Raw genomic sequence first — 17,302 nt, forward strand, 5'->3', positions numbered from 1 at the left:
GAGGAGAAGGGGATCAGAGGATGAGACAATTGGCTGGCATTGCCAACATGATGGACATGAGATTGAGTAGGCTCAGGGAGTTGGTGATTGACAGAAAAACCTGATGTGCTGCAGTCCATGGGGTCACAAAGAGTTGGACATGACTGAGCGACTGAACTGAATAATTAATGGATAGATCAAGTAACTTCAGAACCACCTTTATTAATTTGATAGAATTTATTAGACAAATATCAGACTCCTGCAGTATGAAAATCTCTTGATAATGTGATGGGATGAAAAAAATGAGTGAAATAATTATTTTCCTCCAAGATAGAGGTTGACAGACTTTCTTGAAAGGGCCATATACTTAATGTTTTTGACTTTTCAGGCAGTAAAGTCTCTTTCACAGCCACTAACTTAGTCTGGTAACAGTGCTGCTTACAGAAGTCTTCCTGGAAAAGGTAATGGCTGAGATAAGTTCTGAAGTGAAAGTAAAGTTAGGTGAAGAATTATCATAGAGAAAAGGGCAGAGTTAAAGTACATTTCATTAAAAGGAGATAACATGAGCAGAGTTATGGAGCTATGTGTAAAGAATTACCCATAGATTCGGATTTTTTTGAAGCTTTAAAGAAAAGGCCAAGAATGAGTTGTTTTAAGCAGGTGTGGCGCTCAAGGGAGAGATGAAGTTGGAAAAGTTGGTCACTTGGTATCCAGCAAAGCATGTTAGGCAAAGCTTCAATGTGTTCAGGTTTTCATTTTATAAAAATACCTCTGGGACCATGTAGAAGAATGGTTAGGGGAGAAAAAAAAAAAAAACAGCACAAGAGATAATCACATTATTAGGAGGCTATTCAAAAGAGGATTGATATAAAAAATAGAGTAGCCATGAAAGACATTAGAGGTACAAAAATCAGATTCAAGAAACATTTAGAAGACAAAATCATTATGATTTCTAATGACTGATTAGAAGAATAATTATGCTGTATAAAGATGAGAGAATGATGAGAGTAAGGGATGAATCTTAGATTTACAACTTCGTGGTACCACCATATGACATCTAGAATATTTATAGGAAAAAAAAAAAACAATTTGCATGGGGGAGAATGTGAATTTAGGTAAGCTATGTTTCAGGCAGGTGAAGTTGATCAAACTGGTTGAATATACATAAATAAAAGGTTAAAAAGGAAGCATGATATAAAGATAAAGCAGTTTCTGGAGGGAAACACTGAGGAATTCTCCAGTAAATTTAATTTCTCCAGTGATGTTGGATTACTTGATCTGAGAAGCAGAGAGAGCACTGTAGAACTGATCCAAAATTATGAGCTTTCTAAATGTGTGGGAGAGGGAGTGGGTGGGAAGATTTGGGAGAATGGCATTGAAACATGTAAAATATCATGTATGAAATGAGATGCCAGTCCAGGTTCGATGCATGATACTGGATGCTTGGGGCTAGTGCACTGGGACGACCCAGAGGGATGGTATGGGGAGGGAGGAGGGTGGAGGGTTCAGGATGGGGAACACATGTATACCTGTGGCGGATTCATTTTGATATTTGGCAAAACTAATACAATTATGTAAAGTTTAAAAATAAAATTAAATTAAAAAAAATAAATGTGTGTGGAACTCAAGTGAGATGGAAGACGGGGGAGAAAGCAAGAAGTGTGCTGAGCACATAATCATTTCCCTGCTGTCGCTGGATTTTTTTTTTTTTTTCCTGACTGAGTATCTTACTTACAACAATGTTGGATTTTATGCTGTAACTTCCAACAGCCTTCAGATGATTCTTTCCTTTTCCTCTCTTTGTGATTTTAAGGTAAAACAGAACACCTGTGTCTGATGGTAAACATTTTCCATCTTTAGTGAACAATGATTGACAAATATAATTGTACATATTCAAAGTATACAGTGTGATGATTTTATATACATTGTGGAATAATCACCAAGATCAAGATAATTAATAAATTCATCACCTCACATAGTTAACTCTGTGTGTGTATGTGTTAAAAATGCTTAAAATCTACTTTTAGCAACTTTCATTATAAACTGCTATATTAATTATATTCAAGATGCTGTATATTAGGTACTCAGAAATTATTCTTATAATTTAAGGTTTGTACCCTTTGATCTGCATCCCCACATTTCTTCCTCTACTTCAGTCCTTGGCAACCACAAAGGTATTTTCTGTTTCTATGAAATTGACTTTTTTTTTTCTTTTCTTTCTCTCTCCTTTTTTTTTTTTTTTTACAGTTTCCACATGTATGTGATACTTTTTGATTCCACATGTAAGTGATATTATAAGGTATTTGCCTTTCTTTGAGTGGCTTATTTTACTTAGCATAATGTATGCCAGGTCCATCCATATTGTTGCAAATGACAAAATTTCTGTTTTTATGGCTGAGTAATATTCTACTACATATATATGATATATGCAATATAAGACATAAGATATAGGATATATATACAGAAAGATATAGGATATATATACAGAGAGAAATCATGTATTATATGCAGGTGTTCCTCCACTTAAAGTCAGTTTATATTCTGATAAACCCATCATCAGTTGAAAGTATCTTAAGTCAAAATATGTTTGTTACAACTAACCTATCAAACATCACAGCTTAACCTAGACTACATTAACTGTGCTCAGAACACTTACATTAGTCTACAGCTGGGCAAAATCACCTAACACAATGTCTCTTCTACAGTAAAGTGTTGAATATCTTATGTAGTTTATTGAACACTATAATGAAAGTGAAAAACAGAATGGTTGTGAGAGTACAAAACCACTGTAAATACGAGGAGGGTGTTTACCCTCCTCATCCCATGGCTGGCTCGCTGCCACTGCCCAGTATCACAAGAATGCGTGCATGCCAAGTAGCTTCAGTCATGTCTGACTCTTTGCAGTCCCATGGACAGTAGTCTCCTCTGTCTAAGGGATTCTCCAGGCAAGAATACCAGAGTGGGCTATGTGCCTTCCTCCAAGGGATCTTCCCAACCCAGGAATAGAACCTACTTCTTTTCAAGTCTCCTGCATCAGCAGGTGGGTTCTCTACCACTAGAGGCACCCTACAGCATATTACTAGCCCAGGAAAAGGTTAAAATTCAAAATCTGGAGTATGTTTCCAGTGAATGCATATTACTTTCATGGCATTATAAAACTGAAAAATACAAGCTGAACCATTATAAGTTGGGGACTGTCTGTATACATATATCTCACATCTTTCTTATCTATTCATCTTTCAGTGGACATTTAGGTTGCTTTAGTATCTTAGCTGTTAGGAATAATGCTGCAGTGAACATGGGTGTGCAGATATCTCTCCAAGATACTGATTTCGATTCCTTTAGATATATGGTGGTGGCTTAGTTGCTAAGTCATGTCCAACTCTTATGAACCCATGGACTGTAGCCTGTGAGGCTCCTTTGTCCATGGCATTCTCCAGGCAAGAATTCTCTAGGAGGATTGCCATTTCCTTCTCCAGGGGATCTTCCTGACCCAGGAATCAAACCTGGGTCTCCTGCATTGCAGGCAGATTATTTACTGACTGAGCTATGAGGGAAGCCCAATATATACTGAGGAACAAGACTGATGGATAATATGGTAGTTCTTTAAGTTTTTGAGGAGTAGCCATACTGTTTTCCAAAATGGCTGTACCAATTTACATTACCACCAACAGTATGTAAGATCCTCTTTTCCCCACATCCTCACCAATATTTGTTATGTCTTGTCTGTTTGATAAATAGCTGGCTTCCCTGGTGGCTTAGATGGTAAAGAATCTTCCTGCAGTGTGGGAGACCTGGGTTTGATCCCTGGGTCAGGACGATCCCTTGGAGAAGGGAATGGCAACCCACCCCAGTATTCTTGCCTGGAGAATCCCATGGACAGAGGAGCCTGGTGGGCTACATCCTTTTGGGTCACAAAGAGTCAGACCCAGCTGAATGACTAACACTTTCATTTTCACTTTATATCTTAACAGGTATGAAGTGATATCTAATGATGCTTTTGAGTTACATTTCACTGATGATTTGTGATGCTGAACCCCTTTTTATATATCTATTGCCCATTTGAATGCCTTTGGAAAAATGTCTGTTTGGGTCCTTTGCCCATTTTTTGTTTTTTGTTGCTATTGAGTTGTATGAGTTCTTTATATATTTTGGCCATTAAAACCTTTTAAATGTATGTTTTGCAAGTATCATATCCCCTTCTGTAGGTTGTCTTTTGATTAATTGTTTACTTTGCTCTGCAGAAACTTTAGTTTGATACACTCTCATTCACTTATTTTAATAGTTGCCTACGCTTTTGGTGTCTTATCCAAGAAATCATTGCCAAGGAAACTTGTTTTTGTTTGTTTGTTTTCTGTTTTCTTCTAGAATTTTTATGGTTCTAGGTCTTACATTTAAGTCTTTGATCCATTTTGGGTTAAGTTTTGTGAGTAGTATAAAGTAAGTGTCCAGTTTTGTTTCTTTGCATGTGACTATCAAGTTTCTCAACAGCATTTTATTGAAGAAAGCTATCCCTTTCTTATTGGATGTTCTTGGCACCACTGTCCAAAATGAACTGACCATATATGCATGGATTTATGTCTGGGCTCTCTGTTCTGACCCAATGACCTATTTGTCTGTTTTTATGCCAGAACCATATTGTTTTGATTACTACAGCTTTGTAATATAGCTTAAAATCCAGAAGTGTCTACATTTAAAAATGTAGCATCACAAATAATAGTATGGTAGTATACTAATTTGAGAGCAGATGTCAAGAAAGTAAACTTGAGCAAGTATTTTCAATGTAGACTGTCTCAAGTTATTTTATTGCCATCTGCTTGAAAATTACAGTAGTACCTCAGCACATAAATACAGGGATTGGTGCTTCCCTGGTGGCTCAACCAGTAAAGACTTTGTCTGCAATGCAGGTGGGGGCCCGGGTTTAATCCCTGGGTTGGGAAGATTCCTGGAGAAGGGATGGCTACCCACTCCAGTATTCTTGTCTGGAGAATTCCATGGACAGAGAAGCCTGGTGGGTTACAGGCCATGGGGTCTCAAAGAGTCAGACATGACTGAGTGACTGACACACACACACACACACACACAGAGGGATTAGGAACGTGCCCTCTAGTGTTGGGAGACAGAAAACTTGCACAATAATAAGCAGTGGTCCTGGCAAAACAAATAACATGCTCTTTTTTTGATATACACAGAATAAAACAGAGCAAACCTAAAGGAAAACCAAACTCCTGATTCAGTTATACCGCTGTCCTGCACTTTGTTAATTTGCTCAGTTCTTCCTACTTTATCATCTCTAATTCCTAATCCAGAAGACCAATATATCTGGAATAAATAGAAATCTTTTCAGTTCATTGTACTTTACCTTGAGGTAGAGCTTGATTTCCAGATGTCATAGGAACTGTTTCTACTCAGCAAATACATTTCATTCATAGGAATCCATGCTGCTACTGCTGCTGCTAAGTTGCTTCGGTCATGTCCGACACTCTGCGACCCCATAGACGGCCTCCCACCAGGCTCCCCTATCCCTGGGATTCTCCAGGCAAGAACACTGGAGTGGGTTGCCATTTCCTTCTCCAATGCATGAAAGTGAAAGTGAAGTCACTCAGTCGTGTCCGACTCTTAGTGACCCCATGGACTGCAGCCTACCAGGCTCCTCCGTCCATGGGATTTTCCAGGCAAGAGTACTGGAGCGGGGTGCCATCGCCTTAATCACAAATCATCACACTGAAAAACCCACGGACAGATATGTAAAAGATAAACGGTCCTCCCCTATCCAATGTTATCTTCTTTTTATGCTTTAGAGACATAAATTCATTTTGGCTTTCATGAAGAGACTGGAGTTAACAGTTGTTTGCCTGGAGTCATCCTAATGGATGTGTGAGTTTTCAAGTTGTTGAATCTGGATTCAAATGTCAGCTCTTGCACTTAACTATGATTAATGTCTAAACTGAGAAATTTAGATGTTTAAGCTCACTTTCCTTTTTCATATATATACATATATGGGTAATTTAACATAAATTAAAATTCATAGAATTTTTGTCAAGATTCAAACAAAATTTTGTAGGTGTTATTAGCTTTTTTCAGAAATGAAAAAAACAAAAGGTACATGAAGTTAAGTATGCTATACAATCATGTTCTTTAATAACACATAGCATATTTGTACTCAGAAGATTTTAGTGTCATATGTTCTTTTGATCTCCTTTCTGTATGGGAAAACAAAACTTAGATTTAATTCATGTGTGTTATGTGTGTGTTAGTCGCTCAGTTGTGTCTGACTCTTTGCAATCCCATGGACTGTGCCCACCAGCCTCCTCTGTCCATGGGATTTTCCAGGCAAGAATACTGAAGGGGGTTGCATTTCCTCCTCCAGGGAATCTTCCCATCCCAGGGACTGAACCCTGTTCTCCTGCATTGCAAGCAGATTCTTTACCACTTGAGCCCCGTCTAAACTGTTGAGTCAGGTCAACAGAATTGGAATGAGATGAGGTTGGCATATTTCCTGCCCTATAGGAATTTTCGTTCAGATAAATATCGTATTCCCTCTGACTTGAAAGGTTTGCACACATGCTAAAGTGTATGTGCACACATACTTAGCAGAGATAGCCACTCTAGCAAGAAGCCAGAGGCAATCCCAAGATTCTAGTCATTGCCACTTCTAAATTCAGTTGCTCTGAGCTGACTGAAATCCATCTTTCTTCATATCCAAGGCAGGGTCTCTGCAGAGACATGGTAGTTCTGAGTCTGTGGCCTCATCTGGTACAAAACAGTTCTCTAATGAAAGGCCTGGAGCCAGAGACCTCACTTCCTTTCCCCAGAGTCTTCACAGATGGCAGAGAGAATTTCTGTTTCACAAAGCAAAAGGGCATGCTATCACAACTACAGTGTCTGCTTCTCGATTCAATAAAGCAAATTCAAAAGCAAATGCAAAACCTAACGTCCCTCGCTGCTGGCATTATCACAGTGACTGTGTATTTTCAACATGGTTGTGTCTGCTTTGTGACTGTGTTTAACTCACTGCAGGATCAGACTCTTGCATGCATGGGAGTGATGCTGCAGAAACCCTTGTCCTTTCCTTTTATGTACTATACAGGGATGATCATTAGAATTCCATAGGTTCACCTTTTATAAATGAGGAATCTGAGGCCCAGCAGATTAATAACTTTTCAAAATTTATACATAAGCTGGTGGAGGTATCCTACAATGGCAGCCACAAGAGGTCTGTGTGCCGCTGCCCAGGCAAAGCCTCTGCATTACAAACGTGCTATCTGGAGGGCCTGCTATGGTGTGCTCTGTTCGTCATGGAGAGTGGGGCCAGAGACTCTGAGGTCACGGTGTCTGGGAAATTCTGTGGACAGAGGGCTAAATCCATGAAGACTGTGGATGGCCTAATGATCCACAATGGGGACCCTGTTAACTGCTGTGTTGATGTCATCATGTACCATGTCATGCTAAGACAGGGTACATTGGGCATCAAGTGAAGATCATGCTGTCCTGGGACCTAACTGGTAAGACTGGCCTTAAAGAAGGCCCTGCCTGACCATGTGAGCATTGTGGACCCAGAGTTGAGACACTGCCAACCACCTCTGTCTCAGACCAGAAAGATAGGAAGCCAGAGTTGCCTGCTCCACCCCAGCAGTGTGCCTGGCATAACAGGGTCTCCTTGACAGCTGGATCTGGAGAGTCTGCATGTTGGTCTATAAAGACCTTTAGTAAAATCTGTTCAAAAAATGAAAAAAAATCAAGATCTCACACAAGAGTCTCAGGTTGTATTTTCCATTTACTCACCTCTAATCATCACTTATTTTACTCTGAAGCAGTATTTGTTTCAGACCAGAGTTTCTCCAAGTGTGATCCCTGAGAAATTTGCATTAGAATCTCCTTGTGTGCCAATTAGAATGCAGATTCTTGGACCCTGCTCTAGGACTACTATTTTCATGCCCTGAAATTGGAGAATTTTGCATTTTCAACATGTACCTGAGGTGACTCCTATGAAATACAGTGTTTTTACTTTTTATTTTGAAATAATGTTAGACTTATAGAAGAGTTCCAAAGATAGTACAGAAAGTTCTCATGAGTATTTCATCCAGCTTTTAATGTTAACATTTTACTTAATAAAACAGTATACCTTGTGATGAGAACTCTTAAGAGTTCTCATCACAAGACAATAATTTTTTTCTATTTGTTTAATTTTATATCTATATGAGATGATGAATGTTCAGTAAACTTATTGTCATAATCATTTCATGATATAAGTCATAATCATTTCATGATCATTTCATGATCTGATATAAGTCAGATCATTATACCTTAAACTTACACAGTGCTATATGTCAATTATATCTCAATAAAACTGGAAGAAAAAATAAAATAAAAACCATACATGTCAACAACAACAACAAAATAAATAAATAAAAGTCTAGAGGGATGGTATGGGGAGGGAGGTGGGAGGGGGGTTCAGGATTGGGAGCACATGTACACCCGTGGCAGATTCATGTTGATGTATGGCAAAACCAATACAATATTGTAAAATAATTAGCCTCTAATTAAAATAAATAAATTCCCAAGCATCCAGTACCGTGGGGCTGGTGCACTGGGATGACTCAGAGGGAGGGTAGGGGAGGGAGGAGGGAGGAGGGTTCAGGATGGGGAACGCGGGTATACCTGTGGTGGATTCATTTCGATATTTGGCAAAACTAATACAATATTGTAAAGTTTAAAAATAAAATAAAATTAAAAAATAAATATATAAATTTAAATTAAAAAGCAAAAAAAAAAAAAAATACAGTATACCTATCCAAAAATCATATGATTGGACCATTATTCCTACCAACCATGAACTTTATTCATATTTCACCATTTCTTTTCATTAATTATCTTTTTGTTGTTCTGAGATCCAATTTAGGGTCCCGCATTGTTTTTATATATAAAACAATGTTGTTATATATACCAAACAAAGTTGTTATATATACCAAATTTTGGGTTCCCCAGGTGACTCAGTGGTAAAAAATCTGCCTGCACTGCAGGGGACCCAGCTTCAATTCCTGGGTTGGGAAGATCCCCTAGAGAAGAAAATGGCAACCTACTCCTGTATTCATGCCTGGGAAATCCCATGGACAGAGGAGCCCAGCAGGCTACAGTCCAGGGGGTTGCAATGAGTCGGACATGACTTAGTGACTAAACAGTAACAGCTACAGTGGCTGAATTCTGGCTCTGAAGGGAGCCAAAGGCCCAATTCAAGTACTGATATGCTGCTGCTGCTGCTGCTGCGTCGCTTCAGTTGTGTCCTACTCTGTGCGACCCCAGTAGAGGCGGCAGCCCACAAGGCCCCCGCCCGTCCCTGGGATTCTCCAGGCAAGAACACTGGAGTGGGTTGCCATTTCCTTCTCCAATGCGTGAAAGTGAAAAGTGAAAGTGAAGTCGCTCAGTCGTGTCTGACTCTTCGCAACCCCATGGACTGCAGCCCACCAGGCTCCTCCGTCCATGGGATTTTCCAGGCAAGAGTACTGGAGTGGGGTGCCATCGCCTTCTCCGAAGTACTGATATAAGTATATTTAAATTCAAGCTACAATGACAGTATTCTTAATAATGGTGCAGAGATTCAATAACCCAGAAATAGAACTGAGGGAGACATAAAAGACCATTCAGCCTCTGATTTTATGGAGAGTTTCCAGGGTAGACGTGTGAGCAAGCTGACGGAAATATTGGAACTACAGTCCATTTCACTGGGCCCCGGATTTCCTTGTAATTTCTTTAAGCACTTGCCTGATATTATAGCTTTTCCCCTTTATTCTCAAAGTGAGGATCATGAAAAGTTTTTTAAAAAGTCTATCTGTGATTTCATATGGTTTTCAACTTATCCATGAGAGGAACATGAGAAATCTAGTTTCCCCCAATTTGATGATCAGGGAACATATTCAAAGAGGAAAAACTAAGGTCCTCAAGGTTCCATGGCAAGCATATCGCTGAGCTCTATCCATACCTCTACAAGCTGATCCTGAATTAGTGCCTTTATGCAATATGCCTCACACCTCCTCTGGCCCTGAATTTATACACTCTGTGCTGAAGTGAATATTTTGTGTATTCAACTAGAACATTTGGAGGAATGAGTATTTATAAATAAATTCAAACAGGGGACCCAAATGGAGAAACGTCATGAACCTGGCTTATTTAGCAATTATAAATGGGAGACATGAGTGTGGGAAGGGAACTGACATAAATCAGCATGGATATCTGTTCCTGGTGGAAAAGACTAGATAATTCTAAGGGTTTGTTTGTTTGTTTTTAATTTAGGTACCTCTTTCTTTGTCCTGAGAATGAAACGAATGACTCCTATGACTCTTGTCATTGCTCACAACTTGGCATGTTTCTGGAAAAAAAATTGTTTATGGGGGAAATCAGGATAATTTAAGACCCCATCACACACATAACTACCGACAAAGTTGCATACGGGAGAGAGAGAATTCTATTCCATTTTTTACCACTAAAACTAGTTTTGTGCCTATACACAAGTAATTGCTTTTTTTTTTTTTTTTGATGCTATGCCACAGCCCAAATGTAAATGAGAGAATGAGAACTGATCCATCATGAGGGATTACCATGGGAAGGAGTTGGTAGATTAAGCCTACCTGTTGTGTGTGGATTGATGGGGGTATATTCACATGAAAGGCTATCACCCTTTGCCTGTGTTGGCCATGATTCCCAATGTCTTGCTCCAACTCTGTTTCCTCTGAGTTGGGTGCAATCTCATGCATGCCTTTGTTTTTATTGATTCCTTTAAAGTCATAATAACTAAGGGAGAAATATTCTCCTGCTCTCCATCCAACTGTGGCTGTGCTCTAGGGTCTTGGCTGAATTCTTATACTTCTTAAATTTCTAGGACTGAAGTGTTTCTCAGCAAGTAGAATGAAGAGGCTTTCTTTTCTGTGAGGTTTTAGATCACAGACATTTGGCAGAGTGGGTAGTCTCTTTGGCAGAGCCATATGAAGCATTCATCTATCAAATCTAGAGACCCAAGTGTGGGAGGCAACCTTGGTGAATTAGTAGATAAGTGAAGTGTGACTTTCGTGTCCAGCCTTTAAGTAAGAAACATAGGCTTAAGGGGTTGTCCTGCCAATAGGATTTGCCTTCTAACAGTGGAACTTGGGGTATCTGGGATTGTGAAATATATTGTTAGTTAACCTGGACATACCCCCAAAGCCAACACAATGGACATTTATTTTGCACTATATAGTTAAAATTAGCCCCAGGAGTTATTTTGGTAATTTTACTTAGATTTGAAATACATGATGGACACAAATTGGCTTTTTCTCTTCTATATTACTTCCTTTTCATCCCAGGACCATAGTTACAGATAGTGGTGACACCATAATTTCCCTATGGGAGAGTCTTAAATGGCCTGTAAGCTTGTCTTGATATTGACAGATTGTTTGACTTTAATATACTCACTTGAGGTAGATAGAGTAGAGTCACCTTGCCAAGAATGGAGACAACTATATATATTACTTGCTTTGACTTTTCTCTAATTTGATGAGGACATTGAATTCAAAGATGGGGGTTAGGTAGTAAATGTTCCAAGGTCACAGAAGGGTTGGGTTTGAAAACTAGGTCTCAATTTCTGAGGAAAGCAAATCCTTTCCCATATAGCAATTACTTAACCTTATAGCTTCAGTAGGAGAGAATCTCTGCTTTCTAAGGTGAGTACCCTTTCTCCACGGCCAGCTGAATACTGAGTGCATTGTGGTCCTACTGATTCTACAGAACACTTTGTGCAGTTCTCTAAGGTGTGCAAAAGGCTTTTATTTGGGTCAGATTTGAACTGCTTAGCCTCCAGTATGTTACAGGTGTTCTAAATGAAAGGTGATTTCTGTTTAGATGCACAAGTATTTTGTGAGTCAGAGAAGACAAAGGCAATAGAAGAAGATTCTGTCCTAGAATTATATAATTTCAAGGTGTTATGTAAAAGGAAAGTTTAGTAGAACTAGTGGATCAGTGAAGACTAACAAGGCAGCCAGGTCTCATCTCAGAGAAGAGTTAGGCTCTCAAGTCAGTATGTGAAGCAAAAGTAGTCTCGTTAAAACCACCCTTGAAAATACCTACGCAGGTGGCACAAAACCTGAGAAGTCCAACCAGGACTTCTTCCAGTTTTTCCTCCAGAGAGAAGAGATGCTTATTTTCCAGTGTCACTTCCAGCGAGAGAATCTCTTTATTTGCATGAATACAAAGTATTTTCAGGGTTGTGCTATATGGAAGAAAGTGCAGTATGTCTTTAAAGATGAATCACATACAACTGTATAATATGCTCACTCAGGAGGGAAGGTGCAGTCAGGTGAGGAGGGGACCTTCTGAGGAAAGGTCACTTTAAGTCCCCACTGAGGGGAATGGTGTGTGGAATCACACTCTCCTGTTCTCTCTCTCATCTTTTCACTTATTGTTCTTCCCCACTGCCCAAGAATGAGTCTAATTGAATATTCCTAAATGCATGTCAGATAGTTCAGTTCAGTTCAGTCGCTCACTTGTGTCTGACTCTTTGTGACCCTATGAACCACAGCACGCCAGGCCTCCCTGTCCATCACCAACTCCCAGAGTCCACCCAAACCCATGTCCATTGAGTCAGTGATGCCATCCAACCATCTCATTTTCTGTCATCCCCTTCTCCTCCCACCCTCAATCTTTCCCAGCATCAGGATCTTTTCAAATGAGTCAGATCTTCGCATCAGGTGGCCAAAGTATTGGAGTTTCAGCTTCAACATTAGTCCTTCCAATGAACAGCCAGGACTGATCTCCTTTAGGATGGATGGGTTGGAACTCCTTGCAGTCTAAGGGACTCTCAAGAGTCTTCTCCAACACCACAGTTCAAAAGCATCAATTCTTCGGTGCTCAGCTTTCTTTATAGTCCAACTCTCACATCCATACATGACCACTGGAAAAACCATAACCTTGACTAGATGGACTTTTGTTGACAAAGTAATATCTCTGCTTTTTAATATGCTGTCTAGGTTGGTCATAACTTCCCTTCCAAGGAGTAAGTGTCTTTTAATTTCATGGCTGCAATCACCATCTGCAGTGATTTTGGAACCCAAAAAAATAAAGTCTGACACTGTTTCCACTGTTTCCCCATCTATTTCCCATGAAGTGATGGGACCAGATGCCATGATCTTCGTTTTCTGAATGTTGAGCTTTAAGCCAACTTTTTCACTCTCCTCTTTCACTTTAATCAAGAGGCTTTTTAGTTCCCCTTCAATTTCTGCCATAAGGGTGGTGTCATCTGCATATCTGAGGTTATTGATATTTCTCCCGGCAATCTTGATTCCCGCTTGTGCTTCTTCCAGTCCAGCATTTCTCATGATGTACTCTGCACATAAGTTAAATAAGTAGGGTGACAATATACAGCCTTGACGTACTCCTTTTCCTGTTTGGAACCAGTCTGTTGTTCCATGTCCAGTTCTAACTGTTGCTTCCTGACCTGCATTACAGGTTTCTTAAGAGGCAGGTCAGGTGGAGAAGAAATTAAAAACCAGGTGTTTTTTCAAAATTTAATTAATTAATTATCACCTCACTGGGTCTTCATTACTGCATCTGCTTTCTCTAGTTGTGGCGAGCTGGGGCTACTCTGTCATGGAGTATGGGCCTTAGATGGAGAAGGAAATGGCAATCCACTCCAGTACTCTTGCCTGGAAAATCCCATGGACAGAAGAGTGTAGTAGGCTACAGTCCATGGGGTTGCAAAGAGTCGGACACGACTGAGCGACTTCACTTCGCTTCACTTCACATGAGCCCTAGAGTGCACAGGCCTCAGTGTTGTGGCTCATGGGCTTCAGTAGTTGTGGTACCCAGGCTTAGTTGCCCCAAGGCATGTGGAATCTTCCAGAAGCAGAGATCAAACTCATATCCCCTGCATTGGAAGTTGGATCTTTAACCAATGCTTGGAACACCAGGCAAGTCCAAAACCCAGGTTTTGACTCTGGTTCTAGTCTGGTGTTTCTCAACAACCCCACTTCTGTCTAGCCTCTTCCCTTTCTTCCACACATAGTTAGTTTGTGTCTCTATATGGAGACTCGAGAAAGCACTCATGTTAACCAGAGTCTTACCCCTATGGTGTTTACAGACTTATTATGGAAGAAAGAAATTAAAAACAACAAATAATTGCTAATAGATTTATTCCATGAAGAGGAAATAGAAGAGTACTAGCCAATCACGTAACCAACCTATCACATCAGGCTTGGATTGGGGAAAGCAGAACTCACGTTATTTGATACTTGTGAGACTTCCAGCATATCACCTCAATATCTCAATTTTTATTTCCTCAGCAACTATATATCTGTGGTTGTAAGAATTCAATTGAATAGGGTAGCCAGTTAGTTGGAACATAAATTATCTGTCCTATCATTGCCCATCTATCCTGTGTCCACATTTTTACTGGGCTACACCAGAAATTCCTGAGAGGTATAAGATACAGACTTGCTTCTTTTTTTCTGCATGGAAAATCAGATTAGTTCAAGGGAATAATAAAGCTATTATATCATAAAGCTTAAGCAAAACATGTCACATGAGTTCACAGAAGAGAGCAATCTAGCAAGGAGAGTGGAAATATAGGGCAGACTTCAAATAGTTGACTGGGTTTTATCTAGAGGGGACAATGAGTAATGTGGGATGTTATTAAGAGGGGACATGGAATATAATGCATATATGTGTAAGGATGCTATCATGTTGGACTAACATATCATAGGTATAATAGGATAATATTAAAGTTAGAGCAAACCATTATGGATCCAGATGACTGGATTTTCACTACACTGATTTTTTTCCTTGCAAAAATTTTTATTTTTATTTTTTTCAAAGTAAGTCAGCTATGCGTGGCATATATCCCCTCCCTCTTGAGCCTGTCTCCCACCTCCTGATCCCACCCTCCTAGGTCATCACAGAGCACCCAGCTGAGCTCCCTGAGTGCACTGATTTCTTACCATAACTTTAAAGACAACAAAATGTCCAGCTTCTAATTACAGACAATTCAAAAGTGCTTCATTATTATAATGTCCTATTAGTAAACGCAAGTGAGTGAGAATGTTTTCTCTACTGCTCTTTTTTTTTTTCTTCTCTACTGCTAGTTTTTGGGATAGTCATGCATGCCTTTAGAGATAGGTTCTTTATATCCTTCTTTTCTCATATTTCAAGGTTGTTTGCCATCTTATGAATTACCTTACTATTCCATAATTTTGCAATTCAAAGGGAGACAGAAACAGTTTTTGAGATTCTTATATGAGTCCTATAGACCATATAATTGTTCTTAATGTAAAAAATGATTCCTCCTCTCTATCAAATTCCTTCACTGCCAGTCAAGGCATTTACTAAAATGCAGAGCTTTATAATAATACCAATCTTTGAAGGCGTATGCAATTCATTCATAACTAGTTTTATTTTCTTAATGCTCACAGTGTACATTTTATAGATCACACAGTAGAGCATATAATTAAATGCTGCCTTGGATTGTATTCTGTAAGACTGGTTGGTTACTTCTCTAGTTTCAAAAATATTTTAGTGCGACATCCTATATGACCTTTGCATTTAAAATGTCTAACAGAGAGCTAAGCATATATTAAAAAAAAAATTTTCATTGCTTGACATTTTGTTGGACACCATGTTCATGTTTCTTAATTGATGAGATACCTGACACATATTAAGCTATTAATAAATACCAGTCTGATGCTTCCTTGGTGGCTCAGTGGTAAAGAATCCACCTGCCAATGCAGGAGGCTTGGGTTCGATCCCTGGGTCAGTAACATCCCCTGGAGAAGGAAATAGCAATACACTCCAGTATTCTTGCATGGGAAATCCCGTAGACAGAGGAGCCTGTCTGTCCATGGGGTTGCAAAAGAGTTGGACATAACTTAGCAACTAAACAACAACAAATACCAGTTGAAGGGATGATTAAAGTTGGTCAAAAGACATGAAGGGGCTCAGCATGTCATCATCTTGAGTATCTTCACATTAGGCTAAAGGAAAACAGTGATTATCTTTAACAATGTGTCTTCTGCCTACTCTGAATTTCAATCCCAGCTCTAGTACTTAATAGGTATAAAGTTAGGTCTCTCAAAATATGGGCAATAATGGTATCTACCACATGGAATTATAAAGAGTAAATGAAACAATGCATTTAAAGTAGTTTGTGCACTCTTAGAATGTTACTAGCACTTATTAAATGTTAATATTATCTTCAAGAGTCCCAATATAGAATGACTTTATTTTTAATGCCTAATTTGGTAGGGGGCTTTTTCAATATATTATTTTCAGAATTAATCAACTCTCCATAATAGTCCAATTCAGGCATTTTCCCCTGAGAATTATTATAGCTGAGGATAAGACCTCTGTGGTCTTAATTATTCCCTGACCAGCCCACTTTAGCTAAATTAGAGCTCTGCATGGAAATCACTGAGGGTTTCAATACCATGCCTGAGATTAATGAGTGACAGGAAATGGCCTAGAATTCCATGCTTTTTGGCAGCTCCTCCTTACCAATTGAGGGCTTAATGTTTCCTTGCTTATTGCAGCATGAATCAAGAACTTACTCACCTTGACACTTTAGTTGAATTTCAAGGTATAATCAATCAATATTTGCTGAACCAAGAAGCAAACCACCCATTCTTTGGATCATGAGTCCAAACTGGATCCTTTCCTTCAGGTTGTATTTCATCATTGTGGATGTCCTTGAGACTTGCCACAGGAAAATCTTTAGACCTATCTGCTTAAAGAAATGTTGTCTTCAAGGCAAGAAAAGAAAATAGTCTCTATGCTCAAAAAGTCCCTTTGAAAGCAACTGTATTTACTGAGGAGGTTTGTTTACTAAGGGTTATTGCATGCATCCAGTCACTCAGACATCCTATCCAAGAATAGTTCTTTCTTTCACACAAGATGTGCTCTACCTCAAAATGTATCCTGAATCCTGCCTCTTCCCTTAGTCTTCACAGTCACCTCATCAATGTACTAGAGTTATTTTTTACCCAGTTGCCTTCAAGCAACCCATTCTGCACACAATAACCAGAAAGATCCATGGTTTTAAAAATAGAAATAAGAAAAATAATGAAAAATAGTAATAGTGATGACTATTCCTGATACAGTGAAAAGCAAAGGAGAAAAGGAAAGATATAAGCATCTGAATGCAGAGTTCCAAAGAATAACAAGAAGAGATAAGAAAGCCTTCCTCAGCGATCAATGCAAAGAAATAGAGGAAAACAACAGAATGGGAAGGACTAGAGATCTCTTCAAGAATTAGAGATACCAAGGGAACATTTCATGCAAAGATGGGCTCGATAAAGGACAGAAATGGTAT

At 39.2% G+C, this 17,302-nt stretch overlaps 1 long non-coding RNA gene and 1 pseudogene across 1 annotated transcript in view; both read left to right on the top strand.

Annotated features, from left to right (window-relative positions):
• The window catches only part of LOC133251520 (uncharacterized), a 247,981-nt gene that overhangs the window by 136,301 nt on the left and 94,378 nt on the right, over positions 1-17,302 (top strand). The window lies entirely within an intron of this gene.
• LOC133251761 (small ribosomal subunit protein uS3-like) lies at positions 7,180-7,837 on the top strand (annotated as a pseudogene).

The sequence above is a fragment of the Bos javanicus genome, chromosome 7, assembly GCF_032452875.1.
Source record: "Bos javanicus breed banteng chromosome 7, ARS-OSU_banteng_1.0, whole genome shotgun sequence".
NCBI classification, from domain to species: Eukaryota; Metazoa; Chordata; class Mammalia; order Artiodactyla; family Bovidae; genus Bos; species Bos javanicus.